This window comes from Oryx dammah, unplaced genomic scaffold, assembly GCF_014754425.2.
Source record: "Oryx dammah isolate SB20612 unplaced genomic scaffold, SCBI_Odam_1.1 HiC_scaffold_1, whole genome shotgun sequence".
Taxonomy (NCBI): Eukaryota; Metazoa; Chordata; class Mammalia; order Artiodactyla; family Bovidae; genus Oryx; species Oryx dammah.
Window position 1 is genome coordinate 64,336,859 of NW_024070185.1, and position 27,182 is coordinate 64,364,040.

At 37.6% G+C, this 27,182-nt stretch overlaps 1 non-coding gene and 1 pseudogene across 1 annotated transcript; both read right to left on the minus strand.

Annotated features, from left to right (window-relative positions):
- LOC120875561 overlaps window positions 1-25,551 on the minus strand; it is a 43,066-nt pseudogene extending 17,515 nt beyond the window's left edge.
- TRNAC-ACA lies at window positions 5,439-5,510 on the minus strand. The gene has a single exon. It is a non-coding gene; the product is annotated as a tRNA-Cys (tRNA).
- Window positions 25,552-27,182: the final 1,631 nt, after the last annotated feature.

The following is a 27,182-nucleotide window of genomic DNA, read 5'->3' on the forward strand; positions in this document are numbered from 1 at the left end:
TACATCCCCTTCTCATGCTTCTTTGGAACTATCTCCCTAATATTCCACCCCCTCATATGCTGATCTTGGGCTGCTTGGGAGAACATAGGCCTCTCTGGTCCCATGCAGGTCTGGTTACTGTGGCTGCCCTATGTATTTGAGACTTTCACACCCATTTCAGAGATGGCTTTGTCTCTCTTTCTGTGGATCCTCAAAGTTTTGTCTTTAACTTTAGTCACCTGATGTGAAGAGCTGACTCATTGGAAAAGATGCTGAAGCTGGGAAAGATTGAAGGCAAAAGGATAAAGGGGCAGTAGAGGATGGAGATGATTAGATAGCATCACTGACTCAATGAACATGAATTTCAGCAAACTCCAGGAGATAGAGGAGGATAGAGGAGCCTGGTGTGCCACAGTCCATGGGGTCACAAAGAGTCAGACATGACTTAGTGACTGAACAACAACAAGAAGAGAACTTTATTTTATTTACATCTAAAACTCCATTTTACCTCCATATTTAAAATAGATAACCAAGAGGGACCTACTGTATAGCATAAGGAACTCTGCTCAATGTTATGTGGCAGCTCAGATGGGAGGGGAATTTGGGGGTGAATGGATACTTGTATAGGTATGCCTGGGTCCCTTCGCTATGGACCTGAAATGATCACAACATTGTTAATTAGCCATACTCTAATAAAAAAAAGTTTAATAAAAATATTAAAAATAAATAAACTCTGTTTTACTCAATAAAGTTTCAAAATACCTATTGGTGATCCTAGCCCAGCAGCAGAATCCTTGGTAGCCAAACATTCAGTGTTTTCTTTCACTCCCTCACCTTCTCCTGAGTCCATAGTTCACTGGTGGAACTTCTAGCACAAAGAGATGACCAGATTAGGTTCACATGACCAAGCTCCCAGGATTGAACTGGAGGTGTGTTTTGATGTTTGCAGTATTTTGCTATCAAAAGTTCCCCAAGTGATTGCTGTTCAATATCTAAAGATGGGAGTTGAATTTGGTAGAGGAATCCCAGATCTTCTGACTCCTTAATCCTATTTAGTGGACATGGTTTTAAAAGTCTTTCTTGAGTTAATGTTTGAATCATGACCCAAATATATATCACTCACCTGTAGGAATAGGCTGAATAAGACTGCTGCTATTGATGGGACTTTGTTATCTCCTAGCAACACACAAGTATCTGTGACCACAGCCATTATCGAGTCAGGAATAACTGAAAGTCAGGTGATGCTGGTGCTATATGAAGAATATAAGGGGGTAAGGAAATTACTCTGTATTGATTGCACCTTGGGGAGACACAACCTGCTTCACTACTTCAAATCTCATTCACATTTACTGTTGCTGAAACAAGACTCCAGTTCATTAGTGTCCTACTGTTTGCTAGATTTCTTCTAACCAAGGACTATTCAAGCATCTCACTGGCAGGACTCCCCACTGCGGCAGTTTTAAATAATGAACACACAAATGGTTTTATCTTCCCATTTGCTAAAGATTTTAGAGTCTTTCCCATGGTAAATATAAAGACTTCTAATTTTTTCATACTTTATAGCATAAAAATACATCACTATGGAGTATACAGCAAGAGATTGCTATTATTGACCAAAATTTATGTTATTTATGCTATTTGCTTTTAACTGAACAGTCTTTTACTAATCAATGTCTATGATACATGAAGAGGATAAACTATTTTTGGCCCATATCAATTTTTTGTTAGCACTTTAGTAAAAATACTTGGAGTTTTGGACATCTCATATTTTGCTGTTCATTTCCTCTTTGGGTAATCTGTTAATATCCCCCTTGATTCTAATTTTCCAGCACTTTAGTCAATGTCTGTCATCTTCCAAATCTGTTTACAAATGATTAATCACTTTCTCTACCAACTAGAATTCTAAACAGCCACCAGTCAGTGGTCACTGAAGCTTTTAATAAAGGACCTGATCAATATTTGTTGTATCAATGAATAAGTCAATTAATGACTCAGAGCACTACTTTTCTCTAAAGTGACCTCTGACACATCAAGGACATATCATTTTCTTTATTCTTTAGGGTGAATATTTCTTGCATTGTACTCTTCATTTAATCTGTGCATGCATGCATGCATGCTAAGTTGCTTCAGTCATGTCTGACGCTTTGCCACTCCATGAACTGTAGCCCATCAGGCTCCTCTCTCCATGGAATTTTCTACGCAAGAATACTGGAGTGGGTAACCATTCCTTTCTCCAGGGATCTTCCTGACCTGGGGATCAAACCTGGATCTCCTGCATTGCAGTCAGATTCTTTACCATCTGAGCCACCAGGGAAGCTGTGCATATAATTTAACTATTAAATTTTTTAAGCCATTATATATAATGTACTGAACTTGCACTCCACTCTAAAATAGCTATGCAAACATAACAAGCCAATTAATGAGTTATTATTCACATTAAAACATCCCTCTATTTTGCTAAGTAAATGAAAGCAATCCTGCTTTGTTTATAGCTCATAGAAACAAAGTAATAATTCATTTTTAAACCAGTTAATGTCAGATTACAAAGATGAGAGAAAGATTCTGTAGAGGGACTTTTGCAATGATATGTCTGTGCCTAGGGTGGAAGTACCACAATTTAAGAAAAATGTGAGATGTCAAGAAAAAGAAACAAAATAAGAAGTGACTCATTACAGGGACAGAGGCATTTGAGAAAAATCAGATGATATTTGTTTAATTTGTGCTTTGGGAGAATTAATAGTTACAAATTATTGGGAAAATGTAGATGATATTATTATTTAAATATTTTCTATTTTTATTGAGATAAAATTAACATATAGCACTGTATAACTTAAGGTGTATAGCATGTAGATTTCATTTACATACATCATGAAGTGACTATCACACTGAATTTAGTGAACATCCATTATTTCATATAGATAAAAAGTAAAGAAATAGAAAATTTTTTCTTGTGCTGGAAATTCTTCAGATTTACTCTCTTAACAACTTTTATGTATAACATATAGCAGTCTCAATTATATCTATCAAGTTTTATATAATGTCCCTAGTATTTAAATATCTTATAACTGTTAGTTTGTACCTTTTGAACACCTGATTCAATCCTTCTCCCCCACCAACTCTGGTAATCATAAATCTGATCTCTTCTCCTATGAGCTGGTATGTTTGTTTATTTGTTTGAAGTATAATTGATCTATGACACTATGTTAGTTCCTGTTATACAACATAGTTATTCAATATTCCTATATACATTTCAATAAGTCTAGCTATAATATGTCACACTAAAAAGATATTACATAGTTTTATTGACTTTATTGACTATACTTCCATACATACACTTCATATTTGTGAATCATTTATTTTACATCTGGAATTTTATACCTCATAATCTCTCTTATCTATTTCTCTCCTCTTTCATCCTTCTCTGGTCTGTAACCTCTTCTTTGTTCTCCGTATTTAAACTCTTGATTTTATTACTTTTTTGTTCTTTTTTTTTTTGGTTCCATACATAATTGAAACCATACCTTATTTGTTTTTCTTTGTCTGACTTATTTCACTTAGCATAATACCTTCTAGGTCCATCCATGTTGTCACACATGGCAAGATTTCATTCTTTTTAGGGATGAGTAATATTCCGTTGTGTGTATGTACACCACATATTCTTTATCTACTCATTTCCTGATGGGCACTTAGGTTGCTCCCATATCTTGGCTATTGTAAATAATGCTGTAATGAACATAATGGTGCACATATTTTTTCTAATCTGTGTTTTTGTTTTCTTGAGACAAATACCCAGTGGGCTTCCCCAGTGGCTCAGCAGTAAAGAATCCACCTGCAACGCAGGAGCACAGGAAATACAGGTTCAATCCCTGCATCAGGAAGTCCCCTGGAGAAGAGCATGGCAACCCACTCCAATATTTTTGCCTGGAAAATCCCACGGACAGAGGAGCCTGGCAGGCTACAGTCCGTGTGGTCGCAAAGAGTTAGACACGACTGAAGCGACTTAGCACACACAGACAAATACCAAGGAGAGGAATTGCTGGATTTTATGGTAGTTCTATTTTTATTTTTTTAAGGTGTCACCATACTGTTCTCCATTGTGGCTGCACTAATTTACATTCTTACCAATAGTGCATGAGTGTTCCCTTTCTTCTACATCTTGGCTAACATTTGTTATTTATTGTTATTATAACAGCCATTCTGACAGGTGTGAGGTAATATCCCATTGTGGTTTTGATTTGCATTTCCCTGATGGCTGGTGGTGTTGAACATCTTTTAAAGGTACCTATTGGCCATAAGTATATCTTCTTTGGAAAAATGTGCATTCAGATACTCTGCCCAATTTTTTAAATTGGGTTTTTTGGTTTTTTAATGTTCAATTTTATGAGTTCTTTGTAGGTTTTGGATATTATTTTAATTAGGAAACAGGGGTCAATGTTTTGTCTTTAAAGTGAAACCTCAAGGAATAACATGAGAACATTCTAGGCTTCCAATATATACCAAAATGCACCATCAGTCTTGGCTAACAATACCTAGAAAGGAAAGAATTACAAAGATTGTATTTTTAATTACATTGGAGGGCTATAGAAAGCACGAGAACCAGGTGAAGTACAATTGTCAAGAAGGGATGACAATTCCAGGCAAACTGAAAGTTTCCCTACCCTTAAGGGGTATTTGCTAGTTCTGGGCATTGGCTGAGAAACTGGACTTGGCCAAGGTCAAGGACAACCTCTGGGAAAAAGGGAAAGTGGCAAAGCTCTTGGTGGTTACACAGAGTCATACAATGGGAGTCTTCAAGGGTTTTAAGCACATTCTGGCTTTCCTCAGAAGACATTAGCTAAATTTTGCATGGAAAGTGAAAGAGCTATGCCAAAACTTCTGAGGAACATAGTAGGACTTCTGTAGTCTCAGAGTCTTTAGGAAACAAGGACCTATAGTAGTCAGGGCCTGGAAACAAGATAACCTGAGATGAGACCTCTAGGGGGAGGAGCGAGTTGGCCCTGAGGCTCTATCCTTGCTTCTAGCCTGAGGCTCTGTGCTACATCTGGCAGAAGACTTTGCTGGGGGACAGTTGCAGGGACTAAAGTGACAGAGTTGGGGATTTGAGGGACCTGTAACATACAGCGGGTTCTTCACGCAAGACATTTATGAGATTTTGAAGCTGTTGTCTGACTGGCTCAAGAGTAAGCTGTAAAGAGGACATGGATCTTCTGCAACCACTAGATATGCTGGACTCTCAGTTGACAGGAACAGAGGTAAACTGAACAAAAGCAGAAAGCTCACTAAAACTGCTACCCAATCCTGATGGAGTGCAGCTCTGACATGTGTAAAGTGAAAGTGAAGTCGCTCAGTTGTGTCCGACTTTGCAACCCCATGGACTGTAGCCTACAATGCTTCTCCATCCATGGGATTTTCCAGGCAAGAGTACTGGAGTGGGTTCCCATTTCCTTCTCCAGAGGCTCTTCCCAACCCAGGGATTGAACCTGGGTCTCCTGCATTGTAGGCAGATGCTTTACCATCTGAGCCACCAGGGAAGACACATGTAACGGTGACCATCATTTTAAAAAAAAGTGGAGAGTGAAAAAGTTGGCCTAAAGCTCAACATTCAGAAAATGAAGATCGTGGCATCCGGTCCCATCACTTCATGGGAAATAGATGGGGAAACAGTGGAAACAGTGTCAGAGTTTATTTTTGGGGGCTCCAAAATCACTGCAGATGGTGATTGCAGCCATGAAATTAAAAGATGCTTACTCCTTGGAAGAAAAGTTATGACCAACCTAGAAAACATATTCAAAAGCAGAGACATTACTTTGCTGACTAAGGTCCGTCTAGTCAAGGCTATGGTTTTTCCTGTGGTCAGGTATGGATGTGAGAGTTGGACTGTGAAGAAGGCTGAGCACCAAAGAATTGATGCTTTTGAACTGTGGTGTTGGAGAAGACTCTTGAGAGTCCCTTGGACTGCAAGGAGATCCAACCAGTCCATTCTGAAGGAGCTCAGCCCTGGGATTTCTTTGGAAGGAATGATGCTAAAGCTGAAACTCCAATACTTTGGCCACCTCATGTGAAGAGTTGACTCATTGGAAAAGACTGATGCTGGGAGGGATTGGGGGCAGGAGGAGAAGGGGATGACAGAGGATGAGATGGCTGGATGATATCACTGACTCAATGGACATGAGTCTGAGTGAACTCCAGGAGTTGGTGATGGACAGGGAGGCCTGGTGTGCTGCTATTCATGGGGTTGCAAAGAGTCAGACATGACTGAGTGACTGAACTGAACTGAAGTTTAAAATTTACCATGCTGTCCAAGATCAAAATAACTTCATCTTCCTCATTCCTCTTTTGCATTTTCTTTAGAAAATTTGACATTGTAAGTGCTTTTCCTACCTCTATGAGATGAATACACATTTTTTAACTTTATTTTTTAATTGGAGGAAAATCGCTTCACAATGTTGTGTTGGTTTCTGCCATGTAGCGTTAGTCACTCAGTCATGTCTGACTCTTTGCAACCCCATGGACTGTAGCCCACCAGGCTTCTCTGTCCATGGGATTCTCCAGGCAAGAATACTGTCGTGGGTTGCCATTTCCTTCTGCAGAGGATCGTCCTGACTCAGGGATTGAACCCAGGTATCCCCCATTGCAGGCAGCCCTAATCATATGCGTATCATCTCTTTGTAAAGCTTCCCTCCCCCTGGCTACCCACCCCTCTAGGTCATCACAGAGCATTAGGCTGGGCTTCCTGTGTAGACACATCTTTTTGAAAGTTAAATGAGACTCTTGCTGGTCTTATATGCTAGGAATGCCTTTTTTGGAGATTTTGGAGCTCTCTGTTTGAAATACCAACAACAAGAAGCAAGTCCTCCTTGTTTGTATTTCAAAGAGATGTCCTCCTGTCTCTGGGACCTCAGGCACTTAGCTTCAAGTTGTGACTTCCTGCTTATTGAAAAGATGATAGAAGTTCATTTTTCTTTTTGATCCATAAAGATGATTTACATATATGCAATGAGTTGTGTCTAGCTGCTTATATAAATGGCCACTTTTACATATACCTCTGTGGAGCTGTTTTCTGGGTTGGCAGGTTTTGCTTTTAAGTATTTTTCCAGCACCTGACATAGGGAATCAACCCTCATGCTTTGTGTATAGCAAAGGAAAACACCTTCAATAGTGGAAGATGTCATTTGGTCCTCTAATGACGGGCCAGGCACACTCTCAAATTCCAGACATGTAAAGAAGCAAGATGGTGTAACTGGTAATCATGAGGAAAAAGCAACAATAGAAACAAAATCACAGATAGTCTAGCTCTTACCTGTGGTTGACAAGGACTTTAAAATAACTAATTGAATTACAGATTTCTCTAGATATATGCCCAGGAGGAAGATTGCAGGATCATATTCAAAAAGATACATATACTCCAGTGTTCACTGCAGCACTGTTTACAATAGCCAAGACCTGGAAGCAACCTAAATGTCCACAGGCAGATGAATGGATAACAAAGATGTGGTACATATATACAATGGAATATTACTCAGACATATAAAAGAACAAAATTGGGTCATTCTTAGAGATATGGATGGACCTAGAGTCTGTCATACAAAGTGAAATGTCAGAAATAGAAAGACAAATATTGCATATTAATGCATATATGTGGAACCTAGAAAAATGGTACAGATGAACATTTTTGCAGGGTGGGAATAGAGAAGCAGAGGTAGAGAAGGGACATGTGGACATGGAGGGATGGTGAAGGTGGGACGAATTGAGAGAATATATGCTGCCATGTGGAAGATAGATAGCTAATGGGAAGATGCTGCGTAGCACAGGGAGCTCAGCTTGGTGCTCTGGTGATCTAGATGGGTGATTGGCGGGGATGGTGGGAGGCACATCTGTTTTGCCAAAAGTTTGCACCTTCATCTCAGATTCAAAGGATTTATTAACAAACTAAGCCATTTGTTATATACAGATAAACAATAAAAATATTTATCAGAGAACTATCTAGTCTACTTTCAACACACTAATGTTAAAAGAAAAAAAAAAAAATAGCAGAGGAGAGCAATAGTACATAGATCACCAAATTGGATTTGCCAACATCCAGACTTAAACAGCTCTTTGAAGCTCTGTGAAACAGCAGTCAAGAGTTCCGACTGAGAAAATGTCCCAGGCAGTCTGCTCCCTGGGTGAGACTTAGATTGCTGTATCTCAGGCCCTTGCTTATAATCCTCATGTCACAAACCTGTATCATTATTAGTTTGTGAGCAAAACTGCAGCTCTGGTATTATGAAAAGTTTTTACAATCCTGTTTGCTTTGTCCTGCAAATCTTGGAATGTTGCTAAGTCCTGGGAGTAGTTGGCCAGACCCCCTCTAGGCACTTAACAAATTCCAAGATCCTCTCCCTATCTATCATGTTTTTCTTAGGACACTCACAGGAGATGTGGCTGACACCCACAGAAGTGCTCTGCTCTTTTGCCTCTGAAGCCTGAATAAGACAATTTAATTTTACTGACAACATCCAAGAGGGAGGGGATATATATATATATACATATAACTGATTCACTTCATTGTACAGAAGAAACTAACGTACAATTGTTAGCAATTATACTCCAATAAAAAAGAATAAATATATTCATATGTATGTTTAACTGAGTCAATTTGCTGTGTACTGGAAACTAAAACACATTGTAAATCAATTATAGTTCAATTAAAAAATTAAAAAGTGAAGTAACTGATTCACTTAAACAAATGAAGAAGAGAAAAATGGAAGGTTTATCAGAAAATTTCAGTCTATGAAAAAATCAAATGGTCATTCTAGAACTGAAAAATACAATATCTGAAATTTTATGACAACGGTAAGCTTAAGAGCAGTTTGAACAGGATTGTTGAACTAGAAAGCAAATCAACAGAAAATATCTAAAGTGGATAAGAGAGTGTTGGTGCCAGTGTGGGGAATGCAGGAGAGACTCCGTCTTGAAGCCTGTATCCATCGTAAAGACAGCATGCGAACTGGGTGGGCCTGAACCCTGCCCAAGAGTGAGGAAAATGTTGCTAGTGAAACACAGCTCTCTTGGAGACTTCCCTCCCTACAGATGACAAACAGAGATTGTAGTTGAGGTCAGGCTGCCCCTGATAAATTAACCATGGAGACATCCCCCTTGATGTATAATCATTGTCCCCCCCCCCCACCTTTAACCTTAATTGTTTGTTCTCTCAGCACCTATTTGTTGTAAAATTCAATCATATACAACAAAGAGGTTGCTAACATATAATCAGTCATGGAGCAAAGGGTATAAAACTGGGCCTTTCAGAAACATCAGAGTCCTTGTTGGGAACTGATTCCCCTTGGACCCACTGGTGTAATAAACTGTACTCCACTGTCTTGAGTGTCCTCTGAGGTGCGTTTTGAGACTCCAGATTCCACAACAAGAGAAAATAGGAATCAAGGAAAATAATATCATAAGAGACATTTAAGATATCCTCAAAATTTCTAAGATATGTGTAATTAGTCTCAATAGGAGAAAAAATAATAGAGCAGAGGCAAAATTCAAAGTATTTAAAGAGATACTAGCTGAGAATTTTCTATGATGAAAAATTTTAACACAGAGATTTTTGTTAAATCTTAAACAGGATAAGGAAAACAATACATTGGTACTTCCTAGTCAAACTATTAAAAGTTAGTGACAAGGAGAAAATATTATATGCAGCTAGAAAATAGTCAAAGCATAGAAACATGCCTTGCATTTCTCATTGCTTTACCAAATCATTTAAAATATAACTACAAAGGAAATGGCCACATAAAGAATAATCAATATTCTATTTGAAAATCATAAATATAGACTTTTAAAGGTATTTTTTCCTAATGAGGAAGATTCTTAAATTAAATTTTGAGTTTATTTTGCTCATATGAACATGGCTCTGAGTGCAGGATCTACAACAAAAATGGTTCCTTTGAACAAGAAGGTAAAAATCATAAAGCACAGATATTGTCAGGTGGAAAATCATAAACATGAACCTCCAAATGGAAATGTTCAGCATAAAAAGAAATATGATGCAAAATCAAAAGTGGAGGTAGAAACTGGGACTCCAGAGGAATTGGAGAGTTGGAGCTATACATTTTATTTCTCTGATTTATTGTGCAAGGCATTGCTGTGATTTAAGTGTTTAAAATTTTCGCTGAAAAAATATATATCTCCTTAAATTGAGTTATTTATAGATGTGAATACACTTTCAAGGAAAAGTGTACTATATGTCAAGAAAGTATGTGACATAATTGCTTGTCATCTGAATTTATGCAAATACAAATCTCCTGAATTTCATTGACTGATCTCTTTTGTATATGATGTGTCCTCTCAAGTGATGACTACATAGGAAAACTGATGCCATTGATTCTGCCACCATCTTCCATAAAACCAAAAAATAGCCTTCATAATGTATGGCAATTCCTCATTATTGTATTGCAACAGACACTCCCTGTAGATCAGAAAAACAGGCTGAGAAGGCTCAAATTTGAAAGTGACCTAAAGGGTGATATTGGAGAGAATTGTAACCAGGCATGTGGACTCTTTTCATTGTTGCCATTGGACTGAATCTCAGGAGCTTGAATGATGGAGGCATTGTTACACAAAAACGCTCAGGACCTTGTAATATCAAAGTCATTTCAATGCTCCCAAAAGTATTGGTGCATATATTTAAAATTTTCATTTATCACAGAGAAATTTAAAATTGATTTGTAAAAGAAAATCACAATTTTCAAGATTTCAAAGGACATGGAAAATTTAAAGTGTAACATTTTACTTCTTAAATGCTGTTTTCCCTCCTCTGATTCTGCCACCTCTGTCTATCTTATCTACTATTAATGAAGTTTTGTGCATATCCTGTTGGGTTTATTGATCAATTAATACTCAAGGCATTTTGAGGAATCTGTATATACTAGCTACAGAATTTTCTATGCAGTAAACACTGTTTATATATAAATTGTAAATTTATCCAACTAATTTGTTGAAATAATTCCAATGAAACTTGTGAAGACTAAGGATACCCAAAATTTGTAGTTTCAGGTCCAAAGTAAAATAGATTTTCCTCTATTATATAGACAGGATTTCATCAATCTTATCTACAAGTGTTTATGTGGATATATTTCTTAAAACTGTATAAATGTTACATTTTTACTCTTTGGCAATATGATGTTACAAAGAAATTGCCTTTTCTTCTGTTACTTTTCAGTTCTGTCATCTTCATATATGCTTAGTCCTTATCAGTCTCTTGCATTATTTCATTTTGCTCTGTTTTTTTTCCTTTCATATTCCTTGGTATATCAATGTCTTAGTGTAGTGCAAATGAAATACCACATATTTTATTGCTGTCAATTTACTGTGGTGTTTTGTATTTTGGTTGCGTATATTACTCAGATTCAACCGCACCTCCCTTTTCTTTCTTTTACAATTTGGCATCAACATTTTAAAAACTCTTTGCTACATTAAATTTGTTTCAGGAAAATGTGATTTGACACAATTCAATTATGAGTCACATATATTCTCACCAAGTTGGTTTAATACACGTTAAAAAAAAACCCAACAACAATAGACTATACTAATTTAGCTAAAACAATATGATAAGTCTTTGTGGTCAATTCTGAGCCTCCTAATAAAAACTGATCAAAAAGGAAGGCTACCAATGTATTCTTTTATCACTGAAGACAAAAAACATTACAACTCTCCTTTGTCTTGCTTACTTCCCCTTGTAACTTTGTAATTTCTTTCTGGCTAGTCTTCTCTGGCTCTGGTTATTGGGAGAGCTGGATACATGAGTTCTAATGAGAAGGACACTATATGCAAATCTAGGGAAGGTTCAGGATTCTGCCCAGCTAAGCCTGCAGTTTATGGTGACAAAAACACTGACTCTAAAGGCAATACACAGAATCAATAAAAATGTTTATGGTGGATGTAAATAGCATATTTTATTATAGGAAATCTTTGAAAAGTAATACAAATAATCATATCATTTGACTATGAGGATACAGTCTCCATGTCCATGGAAACATGGTATAGTAGCAAGAACATAAAATCAGCAGGAATTCAAAACCCAGTTCATTTCTTCCTGGGTATGTTATCATTGCAAAGATGGGTCAGATTTTCCAAGTATTAATTTTCTTATAAATAAAATCAATGAATAATATTTACTTCCAAGGGATGTTCTGAGAACTAATAAAGAGAAATAACGAGAAATCTTTTAATACAGCACTTGACACATAGGTTCTCACCAAATGTCATTCATTCTTTTATTCCCCATCCTGCCTCATTCATACAGATACACATACACAGAGAATAAAGTCATCATTGGAGAAAAGTAGCATTAAGACAAATGGTCATATTTATATTGTTTATTAACTAAAAGATTTGAGAAGCACAGAGGTAACCTTCTCCCTCAGTTTGAGTTTTATTCCTAAATCTTGTCCTCTTGTTAGAAGACCCTGCTTGGATTTAGGTAACTGGAAAAGAGAAAAATATCTATTGATAGAAGTCAATAGAAAAAATTCAGTCCAGAGTTAAGCTCTTACTTTTAAATTTAGGCTTTCCTCATGGAAAAAAGCTAAGTCACTAACGGCTACTGTGAATAGATGATTTAATTTGTTGTTGTTTAGTCGCTAAGTTGTGTCAGACTCTTTTGTGACACCATGTACCGTAGCCCACCAGGCTCCTCTGTCCATGGGATTTCCCAGGCAAAAATACTAGGTTGGGTTGCCATTTCCTTCTCCAGGGAATCTTTCCAACCCAGGTTTTGAACCCATGTGCCCTGAGCCTCCTGCATTGGAAAGTGGATTCTTTATCACTGAGCCACCAGGGAAGCCCAGGGATGATCTAATATATGCCAGTAACTCTGAGTGTGAATGCACACTCATTAGCTCATTTAGCCTGCACACAGTTCTGTGATAAATGTATTGTCAACTTCAGTTTACAGGTGAGGAAACTAAAGCCTAGTGTGATTAGATAAATGTGTCAAAATCACATTCTCAACCTTAATCTTTTGAAATTTTTTTTAACAGCATCTTTTTGATAGAGAACAAAAAAATACCAATATGAGGTTCAAAGCTTTCATAATAAAAAATTATAGGTGAGGGAATACTGTCATTAGAAAGGAAGAAAGGAAGGAAGGAAAAAAGGAAGGAGGGAAGAAAGCAGGGAAGAAAGGAATGAAGAAATTTTCTTTTTTATGGCTTAGAGTTTTTTGGTTTTGATTTAGTGATTTTCAATTTATAGCTATTTCTTAGATTCTCAAAAATATAGGATGCTCCTTCTGCTAAATCCAAGGCAAAATTAATATTTTGCTCATTTAACTGAACAATCAGTCTTGCGTGGCAGGTCAAATAAAGCTTGAATCTTGTCATTATTGTAAAGTAAGCAGGGGAGGATACCCCTGCTGGAGGGTCCCACCATCAGGAGAAATAGTAGCAGGCTGTCAGCCCCTTGCAGGGCTTACAGATGTTGGGGTTGCCAGAAAAGAGACAATTTGCACAAGCACGGTATGGAACAATGCTTTACCCACATAAAGAAGAGACAGATCAAGATTAGCCTCAATAGTGAATGATCTCCTATGGCCATCGGGTCTCACCTGCAGCCCGTGTAAGCTGACGCTGTGCAAGTGCCCCTCTGGCTTTCAGGGCAACCACTTCTTCCCTGGTGGGAACAGATAAAGCAGTGGGCTGGCCAGGTGTCACGTGATGTCCACATCTAAACAGAACAAAGAACATGCTAAATTTAGAACAGGTGAAGATATTCGCGAACCAAGTAATAAGCCCAGTGCAGGCTATAAGGAAGGAAATGTTTCAAGCCTGAGGCCACACTTAATAGATTATACAAGAGATGGCAGGTTATGCACTAACATCTTGCCCAACAATACTATTTATTGAAATAATACCTCTATTTTGGTATTTGTAGGATGAAAAAGATTATATTTTTCCTCTGAAGAGTATATGTAGGGTGATTTTTAAATTGGGTCAAGTAATCATTTATAAAAAATTGAAAATATATACCATAAAAACATGATGGTAGGCACATCTAAAACTATCTAATTTGTAGTGATTTGTCTGGTAAAAGGAGTCATGATAAATTAGAGTTGCAATACTAATTGATTGCAGGTAAAAATATTGCTGAATCACAGTTTGTCAATATTGAAAGTGGCAATATAAATATGCAAAATTTTATAATTGGTAGAAATAACTGGTCCAAAATAATACTGACAAAAGATAAAACTGCACATGGTAAAACATTTTGGATAAAAGTTGCCAAATTTTAAATCTGTAAGACCTTGGGTAATTTCAACTGATTAACTAAAGCAATGTCCACACACACAAAAAAATGCACTATGAGAAAAGCTAGACTGAGTAAAATATAATATGATGTTACAAAAGGAAGAATTAATAAATCAATTATTTCTCTACAATTAACATAGAAAAAAGGAATGGAAATATTTGAGACACTTAGAATGAAATAAAAATAGTAATTTAAAATTAAAAATATTTTAACTACATTGCAAAGCCTTTGATCAAAGAATTAATAGGCTATAAACAAATTTTTATTGGGAAAATAATCATTTCAGATCATTGCAATTGAACATTCTGTTTACAGTACCCTCAGGGAGGAAATAGCAAGGTCAAAACCTGAATTAAATGAAAATGGCAGGGGCTAAAAAATGAAATCAAGGCAGCTTATAACAGCAGGTTTCCTACCCTTTGCCTTACATTTTAGAAGCTTTCATCTTTCCCTGATAAAATAAACAAACTTCAAAAGAAACGGAGCCCTGACTTGTCTCTGAAGATATGGCGATGACTTTCTTTCCTCTACCAAACCTAACACACTTTGTAATTTCTTCTCTTTTAAAATGACTTTTAAATTTTGGCATCCTTTTAAAAGACTTTTTCCATATTCAACTTGTTACTGTGAATTGGCCTCAATTCCTAACTCCTGAATATTTTTCAAAAACATCTGAGGAAACCTAGAAGTATAAATTTACATTTTGGAAATGGCAAGGATAAGTCAGACTTGATTGAAAATCTGGCTGTACATCTTGCTAGTTATATGACTTTAGAGAATTATTTTCATTTCTTGATCCTCAATTTCTAAATTTGTAGTGAAAACTCTCGACATATATGATAAGGATTAAGTAAGACAGTTCTTATAAAATGCTTTATGTGCAATTAATATTCAGTGAGTGGGCATTTTTCTTTCTTCCCATAAGACCAATTGTGAAGCAGACCCCATTCATTAGCTGTTTACTTAAACATACCTTCATTCATCTTTACATTCCAAATGGCTTACTATTCATATTATAGTTTCAATATGTTAACTTACAAATTTCATTGTTAAATTCATGAACTCTTTTACATGTGTGATTCTGGGTTCCATGCATTCTTTGGATTAAGAGTCTCATTATTTCAATGAGTATTTGTTGTAGAGAGGTATATGCTTTACTAGATTTTATTACTATTTAATTTGGGATGGCCAACAGATCAGCAGATGATGGTCATTGAAAAGATAGTTTATTATATTCACAGATTACAACAGGAGGGAACACGCAACACCATGGAGAGCCACGTGAGAATCACCATAATGAAGGCAGGAGGCAGAGCAAGGGAATGGAAATTATGGACAAGAGATTTTATTGTGGTTTCCTTGGGAAAGAACGTGCATTTCATGGTAAGCAGGCTTAGGACTGGCTACTTGAAATAACTCCAGTGGGCTCTGAGGCAGAGGAGTTGTTCTTAATTGTCAGCTACCAGGCCCTGGAGCAATTAAGGCAGGGGACTAGTGGGCAAACATGTGAAAGCCCTGTAAGGGAAATGATTGGATGTGCAGTTAATAAGCTGTTCAAGAGTGGGAACTGATTGGCCTTGAGCTAGAGCTCTCTATGCTGGATCAAGATAGCATTTTTAAAAGTACATCACAGTGTGATGGCATAATTGACTCAATGGACATGAATTTGAGCAAACTCTGCGAGCTAGCAGAGGACAGGGAAGCCTGGTGTGCTGCAGTCCATGGGGCTGTAAAGAGTCAGACATGACTGAGCAACTGAACAACAGTGTAATAATGATGAAGACAAGACTCTCATTCTTTCAGGATTATAGGTTGTCTCCATGGAGGCTGGTTCTTAAATCAAGGAGCTCAGCTGACTTCAGGCTATACTACAAAGCTGCAGTAATTAAAACAGTATGGTACTGGCACAAAAGCAGACACAGATCATTAGAACAGAATACAAAGCCCAGAACTAAACTCACACACTTTGGTCATTTAATATATAACAAAGGAGGCGAGAATATACAATTGAGAGTCTCTTCAATAAGTGGTGCTGGGTAAGCTGGAAAGCTACATGTAAAAGAATGAAATTAGAGCATTTTCTAACACTGTAGATAACAATAAATACAAAATTGATTAAAGACCTAAATGTAAAACTGGATATCATAAAACTCCTAGGTGACAACATAGGCAGAATATATTTTGATATAAATCAAAGCATTATTTTTTGGATCTATCTTCTAAGGCAAAAGAAATAAAAACAAAAATAAATAGAATTTAATTAAGCTTAAAAGTTTTTGCACAGTAAAGGAATCCATATGCAAAATGAAAAGACTATGTACAAAACAGGATAAAATATTTTCAAGTAGTATGACCAGAAGGGATCAATAACCAACATAAACAACTTATACAACTCAGTATTTTTTTAAAAAAGAAAACCAAATAACTTGATTCAAAAATGGGAAGAAGAACTGAATAGACATTTTTTTCAAAAAAGGGCATGACTAATAGGCACATTAAAAGATCCTCAACATTGCTAATCATTAGGGAAATGGAAATCAAAACCACAGCAAGATATCATCTCACAACTGTCCATCATCAAAATGTCTACAAATAAAAAATATTGGTGTGGATTTGGAGAAAAAAGACCCTTTGTACACTGTTGTTGGGAATGTTGATTGGTGCAGCCCTGTGGAAAACAGTATGGAGGTATCTCAAAAAATTAAAAACAGAACTACAATATGACTCAGCAATTCTATTTATGGCTGTATATCTGATAAAAACAAGAAGAGTAATTTGAAAAGGTACACTGCAGTACCCCAGTGTTCATAGTTGCATTATTTATCATAGCCAGACATGAGAACATCCTAACTGTCCATCAACACATGAATGAATAAAGAAGTGATTTATATACACACACACACACACACACACACACACACAATGAAATACTACTCAGTTATAAGAAAGGAAGAAATTTTTGCCATTTGCAGCAGTATCAATGGACTTGAGGGCGTTATGTTAAATGAAACATCAGATAAATATAAATATTTTATGTTATCACTTATATGTGGAATCTAAAAATACAGTAAACCCTAGTGAATAGAACAATAAAGAAGCAGACTCACAGATATAGAGAACAAACCAGTGCTTATGGGAGACAGGGGCAAGAGGTGTGCAGGAGTGGAAAGTACAAACTATTGGGTGGAAGAGGAATTCAAGGATATATTCTGCAACATGGGAAACATAGATAATATTTTGTAATAATTGTAAAAGGAAAGAAAACTTTAAACATTTTATAATTAAAAAAAAAAAAACACACACCCAGAAACTAAGTCAGGGAGCTCAGGAGACCCAATGCAGCCTGAGAATTTGGGCTGTCTTATTGCCCCTTCTCTGGGGAAAGACACTGACACCAATGTGCCATTCTTAATAGTTGAAAAGTCACAGAATAAATTGTCAGACTCTTCTTTCATGCCATGTGCTAAAGACTGCACCAACAATTTGGAGAAGGAATGTAGGTAGATTTGTACTTCAGAGGAAAATAAATTTCTTCCTGGATCTTTGACTAAGCTAGAATGCACAAAAGAATATGGGATGCAAGAAATTAAGAAGTGCACCTCTTCGGAAAGGCATTTCCTGCTGGGAAAAGAGCTATGTAGATGTGATGTCTGTCTTTCCTGTGTGGCTGCTGGATTTTGTCTAAAAATAGTCTAGTGACAACAGGCATTGGCCAAAATATTGTATTGTTCAGTGAACACTTGAATCAAGTTAAAGGTAACCATAAGTGGTAGCACATTCCAAAGCAGTGTGCAGTTAACAACAGTTTCATCTGAAACTCCAAATTAGGCCTGAAGTCTTAGTGTAAAGATGAAGAAAATGAAAATTCACAAACCTGTGTTGCATTTTTACCTTTTTCATCCAGGGCCTACTTATCTATGAGGTATGACAGGCCATTGAACTGGTTTAATTTTCACTTCTTTTTTTTTTCATTTCTTTTAAAATTAGGAGAAAGCATGAATATAATAATAATGTGTTTCATAAGAAGTTGAGCCTGAATTACATTTGTCTCTAGACCAAGACAGCCATGCAGTGTATCTGTTACTATTTTGTAATGGAGGAAGTAGCCCATCAGACAAAAATGCTCACTATGTTAGAGTGGGCACCCTAAAGATGCCCACAGCCTAATCCCTAGAACCTGTGAATGTGTCACATCCAACGGCAAAAGGGACTTTGCTCATTAAGGATCCTGAGATGGTAAGAGAATCCTGGACTGCCCCAGGGGCCTCAGTGTGATCACCAGGGTACTTACAAGACAGAGCAGATATAAGAGAAAGAGGTAGGAGATATGATGATAGGAATAGAGGTGGGAGCAATGTGTTTCATAGGCTGAGGATGTGGCCATGAGCCAAGGAATGTGGGCTTTCACTAAAAGCTGGAAAAAGCAAGAGAATAGATTCCCACAGAGCCTCCTGCTGACAGCTTGAATTTAGTTCAGAAGACTCACTTCAGACATTTGAACTCCAAAACTCTAAGATAATTGTTTTCTGTTGTTTTAAGGTACTAAGTTTGTGGGAATTAGTGATAGCAGTCATAGGAAATGAGTTAACCAATGAAAATCATAAAATAGTCCTACTATCAGGACTTAGGCAAATCCCTTAAACAATCTGGTTTTAATTTTCTCTTTTGTCAAATAAGAGGACTGAAGCAAATCTCATTTCAAACTCAGATTATTTCAGGGGCCAGACATGCAGCATAAAGTGGTAACACTAGACCTATATTAGAATAAAGTTGTGGGCCTCCAGCAACACTGTACTTGCCTGGCCAAAAGATACTGAGAAAAATATGTGGAAAAGAATAATATAGAGTTCCTCTTAAATCCGTACAGACCTTTACAGGGGACAGATCAAACCCTCAAAACTGTAAATAAACTTGGAGCATTTTCACATCGTGTGTGTGCTCAGTCACTCAGCTGTGTCTGACTTTTTGCAACCCTTTGGACTGTAGCCCAACAGGCTCCTCTGTCCATGGGATTCTGGGGGCAAGAATACTGAAGTAGGTTGCCATTTCCTTCTCCAGGGGATCTTCCTGACCCATAGACTGAACCTGTATCTCCTGCATTGCAGGTAGCTTCTTTACATCTGAGCCATCAGGGAAGCCCTTTTTCACATCATATTGAATAATAATGTATACCATAACCACATGGTTATGGTTATGGTATACCATAAACACATAGGTTTGGTCCCAGCCTTCCTGTTAACTCTTAATAAACTTACACATGCAAGCATCCACACCCAAAGATTTTACAGTTTAATTGTTATCTATACATAGAAAGTGAGTTCTGAGATCCAGCAGAATATTTGGCATAATGTGTGTACTACTGAAGAAATTGCTTTGAAAAGAGAAATCTGTTTTTAGATTAAAATTCTGAATTACCACAAAATCAGACCCTTTCCCACGTGCATGTGAGGCCCATATAGTTTCATTTTGTTGAATGAGAAGTGCTTGCTTTATTTGCTTTTACAAATGATTGGAATATATATATACATACATATATATATATATATATATATATATATGATTCCTTTAGTGAGAAGTAAGGATTCACTCAGCTCAATTTTTTTCTGGACTTTCCCTTTCTTCTCAGAATCAAGATTGTATTCAAATTTACATCCTGATACCACCAAAAATGACCCAGTCAGTATTGGCAAGGTGTACTTCCTACCAAATGACAGATCTGCATTGCAGATGAATGCAGCCTTGGAGTGTAGCATATTTGATGAGGAATTTAAATTTCACTTCATAACAGTTAAATCAAATGAAATGTATAATTGTTCCCTAAAATCAAGCAATCTTCTATGTCAAAATAATTCTAAAGTTGTGTAGTTCACCATTTTGAAAAAAATATTTTTTTTTCATTTTAAGGATTTACTCTCTTCAGAAAAATCAGCAAAAAACTTATATGGCTATCAGAGCTAAAAAAGAATTAATACAGGTGACTTATTAAGTATCTACAAAATATTTTCTCATGAATTAAATTGTGTTAAATGTGTAATTTTGAATCCCTATCCTCCTAACCTAGTTGCACTTAAATTATAACAATAATAACAATAGACATTTAAGCCAAGTTGACTTTTCAGAAATATATAAAAAAGTTGATTTCTAGTATACATTAACACCTAAAATTCAATAAATTTAAAATTATAGAAATATTTTGTTAAGAACAATGCCACAGTTAAACCAGAAGATTTCTTCTTAAATTTTAAAGCTTCAATTGCAATTGTTTTCATTGATTTGAGAATTTCTTTACTAAGGCTTTCAGCACTAAGTCTTTTTTATCAGTTTTGGAAAAAAAGGGGAACATGTATTATTAGTGTTTAATATGAAAATAACTTTGGGAAAAAATAATTCTGCACTTATCAAAATTATTTCAACACATGGTACTCAAAAATCAGTAGTAGATGAGTGGAAAACCAACAGAAACTAACATATAAAATTAGACTTTCAGCAAATTATTATTGGTGGTGGTGGTGGTGGTTTAGTCACTAAGTCATGTCCACTCTTGTGACCCCATGGACAGAGGAGCCTTACAGGCTACAGTCCATGGGATTCTCCAGGCAAGAATACTGGAGTGGATTGCCATTTCCTTCTCAGGGGAAGAAAATGGAACACAAATAACACAAATTATTATTGAACACAAATCCTGGAGGATGAATTTATGCAAAATTAATAATAAACTTATAAAAATGTTACTGTAAACCATAAATATGCTGATGTTACAAATCAAACAGTAGAAAGCAATAGTTGATAGAGGTGCAATAGTTGATAGAGGCAGACTTCTAATCAGTGATCAGCTCAAAGATCAATATTTAAACAGATATTCCCAAATATTTTCTTAATCAAAACCTGAGGGATCAGTGGTGAGGAAAAAATTAGAGTTTCTGTCCCCATGTAGTCACCAACTCCTAGGTAAGGTAGCCTCAGAAAGCAAATCTTTAAATAACACATCAGCAAGTTTTTTTTAATCACAAATGATTTGAAGGTAAGAAGCAAGTTTAGGAGAAAATTGGGGAATCTTATTTGCATAAGCAAAAGTGATATTCCTGTTCAGAACTGAATACATTTTGCAGCCAGTCAAGCCAGGCTGAGGAAGCACATTCTATTTATTCTAGGAATAAATATTGTATCATTCTATCTACTTGATAATTAAAATCCTCCTCTGCTGAGATCACCCTTTGAGGAATATTCACATAAGACACAAATATCTTCGTGTGTTTCAACTATTCGAAGAAGTCTGTCCACATACCTCTTCCCCGATTTTCTTTTTCAAGTCCTTGCTCATTCAGCGTGTCTGACCATTTCTCTTCCCAAGTGTTTCTCCCTCAGCCAAGCTCACTGCCTCAAATTCTGTCCCCAGGGAGGATTTCCCTTCACCACCATCCTTCAAAGATGTCCCAAAGATAGGGTGAGGGTAGCAGCTGTCCACTTTTAGGTAGTGCCTGCATATTGTGAACCGCTCATAAACCAGGCTTGCCTGAGTCTTCCCCTGTCAGTTCTCCACCATATTGGAGAAGACCCCCATGGTCACAAGTACAGGATGGGAAAGAAAAGGTAGTGTAGCAGAAGTGAGGACTGTGGGCTTTTGAGCTACTTCCTCATGTAACTAACTGTGCCTTCTGGACCTGCTCTGGCCTCATCATATATATACCACTTCCATTTGATGCTGAAGTGTTGCTATGCACATCCTGTATTGCAGCTTGGTGGTTAAGATACCACTTAGTTCATGATGGGCAGCTCAGGTCATATGGTAACTTGATGGCCCAAAGTTAAGCATTCAGTTTCTACAGAGGTTGCAGATGTTTTGTTTCTCTAAAGTAGACTGGTTACCTAGATGATAGAAGGACCTTGCTCCACAATTCTTAAGTCCTGTGCATCAATTCACTTTTAAGGGCCTTCAGAAGGTGCCAAAGGATGTCCACAGCTGCCTCAGACACATCAAGCACCATTGGATCTTCTGAATCTTATGGTCCAAAGCAGCCGGCATGGCAACCTGGACCTATTACACAGCCCTCTCTTGTTCTGAGTTCCATTCTAAACTAGCAGCTTTTGGAGTCACTTCATAAAAAAGCCTGGAGTTACACATCCAAATGAGGAATATGCTGCTTCCAAAACCCAAAGAAGTCACTAAGTGCTGTGCCTATTTCTTGGTTGGGGCCAGATGTCACAGCTTATCCTTTACCTTAGAAGGGAGATCTTGACATGGCTCACACCACTGGGCCCCTGGAAATCTCACTGATATAGGAGGCCACTGCCTTTTGTATGATCTATTTTCCATCCTTTGACACATAAATGCCTTACCAACAAATCTAGAGTAGTTGCTATTTCTTGTTTGTTAGAGCCAACCAGCGGAGAAGGCAACGGCACCCCACTCCAGTACTCTTGCCTGGAAATCCCATGGATCGAAGAGCCTGGAAGGCTGCAGTCCATGGGGTCGCTAGGGGTCGGACACGACTGAGTGACTTCACTTTCACTTTTCACTTTCATGCATTGGAGAAGGAAACAGCAACCCACTCCAGTGTTCTTGCCTGGAGAATCCCAGGGACAGGGGAGCCTGGTGGGCTGCCATCTATGGGGTCACACAGAGTTGGACATGACTGAAGCGATTTAGCAGCAGCAGCAGCAGAGCCAACCAGCATAGAGGCAGCAATGTAACAGACCTGTGTGATATCTTCTGAAAGGGAGAGTCAGTCAATTTTAGACCAAAGTAAATTATGGCATCAGGCTGGGAAGTTGATATACCCATGAGGTGGAGCAGTGAAAGTATATTACTGACCTTGTCAGCTGAAAGCAAACTGCTTCTAGTGGGCCTATGGACAAGGATAGATAAAAAGGTGTTTTCCAGATTAAATACATAAACATACATACCATTTACCAGGGTGAGTGTTCACTTGCTCAAGCAATGAAACCACATCTGGAACAACGGCTACAACTGGAGTCACCAGCTGGTTAAGATTATGATAATTCACTGTCATTCTCCAAGATCCATCTGTCTTCTGCATAGGCCAAACAGGATGTGGTAGGAATTGCCACCCCTGCATCCTTCGAGTCGTTGGTGGTGGAAGAAAACTCTGCAACCCTTCTATGAATGTGCTGTTAAATTTACTTACTATTTTTCTAGGTATTTCTCATAGCTTTTACTTTGCCTTCCTTCCCCTCAACAATAACCCTCCCTCCACAAGTCAAGGAACAAATGTGAAGAATCAGATGCTGCTAAATATGTCTATTCCAAGTATACAGTCCAGAACTGCAGAGATAGCCACATGACTGCTTCAGATACCCACTGGCCTCACTGTGAGGCAGAACAGAGCTATAACTCTGTTGATCAATTGACTTCCATAAGGCTCTATGCTGACTTTAGGGCCACTGCAATGTTTTAGGTCTCCTAGAATTAGTAGTAGTTCCCAAAAGGTCTAATATTTCCTTTTTCCCAATGCATAGTTACCCTGGTAAAAGGCCAAAAGTCATCTTGGGGAAGGCTGAGATAAGGATTGATAGTAAAAACTTTTAGTAGTGCACTGGGGTCTTTCCTCAAGCAGACCCAGCCTCACCTTCATTCCAGGGATTCTGGGTGCATAAACTGGCTTGTTTCTGGGAATGGATTGAAGGGATGTAATGATCTGTTTTTATGACTTAGGCTAGACTTTTACTCCCTTGACTCGGAACTCTTCTGCTTATACACATAAATATAAATTTAGTAGGCTTCCCATCTATTTTACTTCCAGGGACACTGTGATCAACATTCTGATTGCTGCTTTGACCCTACTGTTCATTAAGGTAACCATGTCCACTTTGCTTTTGATAATTGAGTATTGCCACTTGGTTCCTAACACCCCAGGATTCAATTACCTTCATTGCATTTAGGTTTCCCAACGCAATTACTGAGTGAAGCAACAACAGAGTCCTCAAGGTGTCAACTGAAAAAAAAAAAAGCACAACCTAAAAGTGCAGAATTTTGCCTTATTGGAATATCACTGAGGACTTCCTGGGCTACAACTTCTCTGAGGACTGTTTCAAAGAGAAATAGGATATATAGCGGTTTCTGAAAAAAAAAAAAAGAAAGAAAACAAAACACCCAGGTAGTAAAATATCAAATGTCAATTAAAAAAAAAAAAACAAGCAATAAAACAGACATCTCAAGTTAATGAATTTAGCACTTTTCTCTGTATGAGAAGCTGCAAGAGTCTGGGCTTAGTAAAATTACTCCTTTGATATACATCTCAACCATCTAGGGCCAGGGCTTCCCAAGTGGTGGTAGCAGTAAACAACCCATATACCAATGCAGGAGACATAAGAGATGCAGATTCCATCCCTAGGTCAGAAAGATCCCCTGGAGGAGGGCATGGCAACCCACTCCAGTACTCTTGCCTGGAGGATCCCCTGGACAAAGGAGGCTGGCGGGCTACAGTCCATAGGGTCACAGAGTCAGACACAGCTGAAACTACTTAGCACACATGCACATCTAAGGCCAAATCCTGTTTTTCTACATCTTGAGAACCCTCAGGGTACACTATCAGTGGTGGCTTCAGTGGCTGATGGCTTGATGGCTGCAACATCCTTTGTCTAATGGTATGGCAGGGGACATTCTTTGTCTACAAAGAATATTGACGTGGTCTTCTCATAAATTTATTCCTCATAGTATGGGTGGAAGGTAAAAATTCTGGATCCCACCTCTCCCTCCAGCACCGCCGGTCAGGTGTGTATGTCTTAAATGATAAATCCACCCTAACATTCCTCTCTTATTAAGCTTTTGCAGTTCTTCTCTCCATTAAACCGATGTAAGTCCAGCATTTCCAGTGTATTCATGCCGGTGGGAGGTGGGAGGTGACGGGGGGCCGAGAGGCCACCTTTTGGCCTATGTATCAGCTGACCAATCAGCCAAATTTTCCAGAGTGCTTTCTAAGCTGCAAATTAAATGCAGTCTTATTTAGTGAACACATAAATTCAACCTCATCCAATCTTATAAGGCATTCTTTCTTCCATAATCCCACGGCTTTAGTACCCATTTCCACACATTTCCCAATATTTTTTCTGTGTAACTTAGAAAGTCATTATTTTGGAATTTAGCACCCTTCCTCATGAGTCAGAGTGTGTATTCCACCTTTTGGGACCTGCTGGAGCTAAGTCTAGTAAAAGTTCACAAGTAAAGAAATGTGGTAGGGATGGGTCCCGAGGAGAATAAGCGTTGTCTTACATGACACCTGTGTCAGGAGATGCTACTTCGACTGGGGTTGAAGAGGCCATCTACGTTGATGCCAGGGCCACTGGTAAGAAGTATTTATCACAGTTTAGGGGCTGAGTGTCCCCAGCTTCATCAGGATCTTCCCACAGATCCCCATCCTAACTTAGAGGGTCTAGTTCTTTCCTAATCAAAGGCCTCATGTTAATTCAACATGGGATGCCCTTTCAGGCAGCAAGTTCAACTTGCATTGCAATTCAACTAGATGCATGTTGAGGTTCTGTGCTTGATTTTCAGCTCTGTACTACAGGAAACAGTAGTGTCCTTCAGGACACACATAGAAGCTGTCAAGTCACTTATGAGGCACTTGAGCTGGCAATTCAGGTTCCTCCATTTCTTTCAGTGACATAAGGAGTAACATAACAACATAACTACATAAATTAGTTTCCAAAAATGTCATTACATTCATCCCAGAGAAATTAAATCTTATGTCCATGAAAATATTTATACATGACTGTTTCTAGCAACTTCATTTGTAATAGCTCCAAGCTAGAAACAACAAAAATGTTCTAGAATAAGTGAATGGTTAAACAAATTGTGGTACATGAATACCATGAAACACTGCTTAACAATAAAAAAGACTAACTGGAGAGTACCTGGATGGCTCTTGTAAAACACTGTGCCAACCTTAGAGGTTGGTATTTGAAGGCCATATATTACGTGAATACATTATATAGCATCCTCAAGAAGACAAAAAAGGAGATTGATAAGTGGTTGCCAAAAGTTTAGAGATGGTGCATGGGGGCCAGGGTGGGAAGATGGTAAATGTACCTATATAGGAGCAACAGGAAGGAGACCTTTGTGGTGATGGAACAGGTGTGTATCTTGATTGTGGTGATGCCAACACATGTGATAAAATGATACATCTACATTGTAACAATGTCAATTTCCCAGCTTTGATAGAGTCCTATTTTTATACAAAATGTAAGCAATTAGGAAAACTGGATCAAGATTACTTGAAGTCTCTGTCCTACTTTTACACATCCTTGGCTGTCTATAATTATTGCAAAACAAATCACTAAAAAAAAATAATGTGCTCAGATAAGAAAAAAATCTGTATAAAAGTTTTTTCTTGAGGGTGCGAAACTGTTCAAGACAACTTCAACTCTGAGGCAGTCATTTTATCATTGGTAACATAATAAAAGAAGCAAAAATTGTATTAGGGGATTATATTTGGAAATTTTAATGTAATATTTGACACACTATATTAGAAGCATTACTTTCTGCTGAATAATATTTTCCAACTTTTGAAGTAGGTTAACCACAGGTAGATAAATCTAGTAATCAATGAACAACATTAGGATAGAAAAACAGTCTCTTAAGATAAATGATATCATGCTATATGGAATTATTCATTAATTTAAGCAACTCTGAAGATCTCTGATGTCAAGGTGACAAGTTCAAAGCTGCTGAAAACTAATGACGATTACAAGAGATTACATGGTAAATTGTGAATCAGTGAAACAAAGATTTACGGAGCTGATACAGAATTTAAAGACTTCATGTATAGCTTGAGAAACTCTGAAATTATATTTCCAAGCTTGCTCAGGACTGGGGACCAGGTCAAACCCAGACTATTTGGCCCCTAAAATGTGATTGTCCCCGAGAGCCATACTCTGTTGCATTCCTGCACATG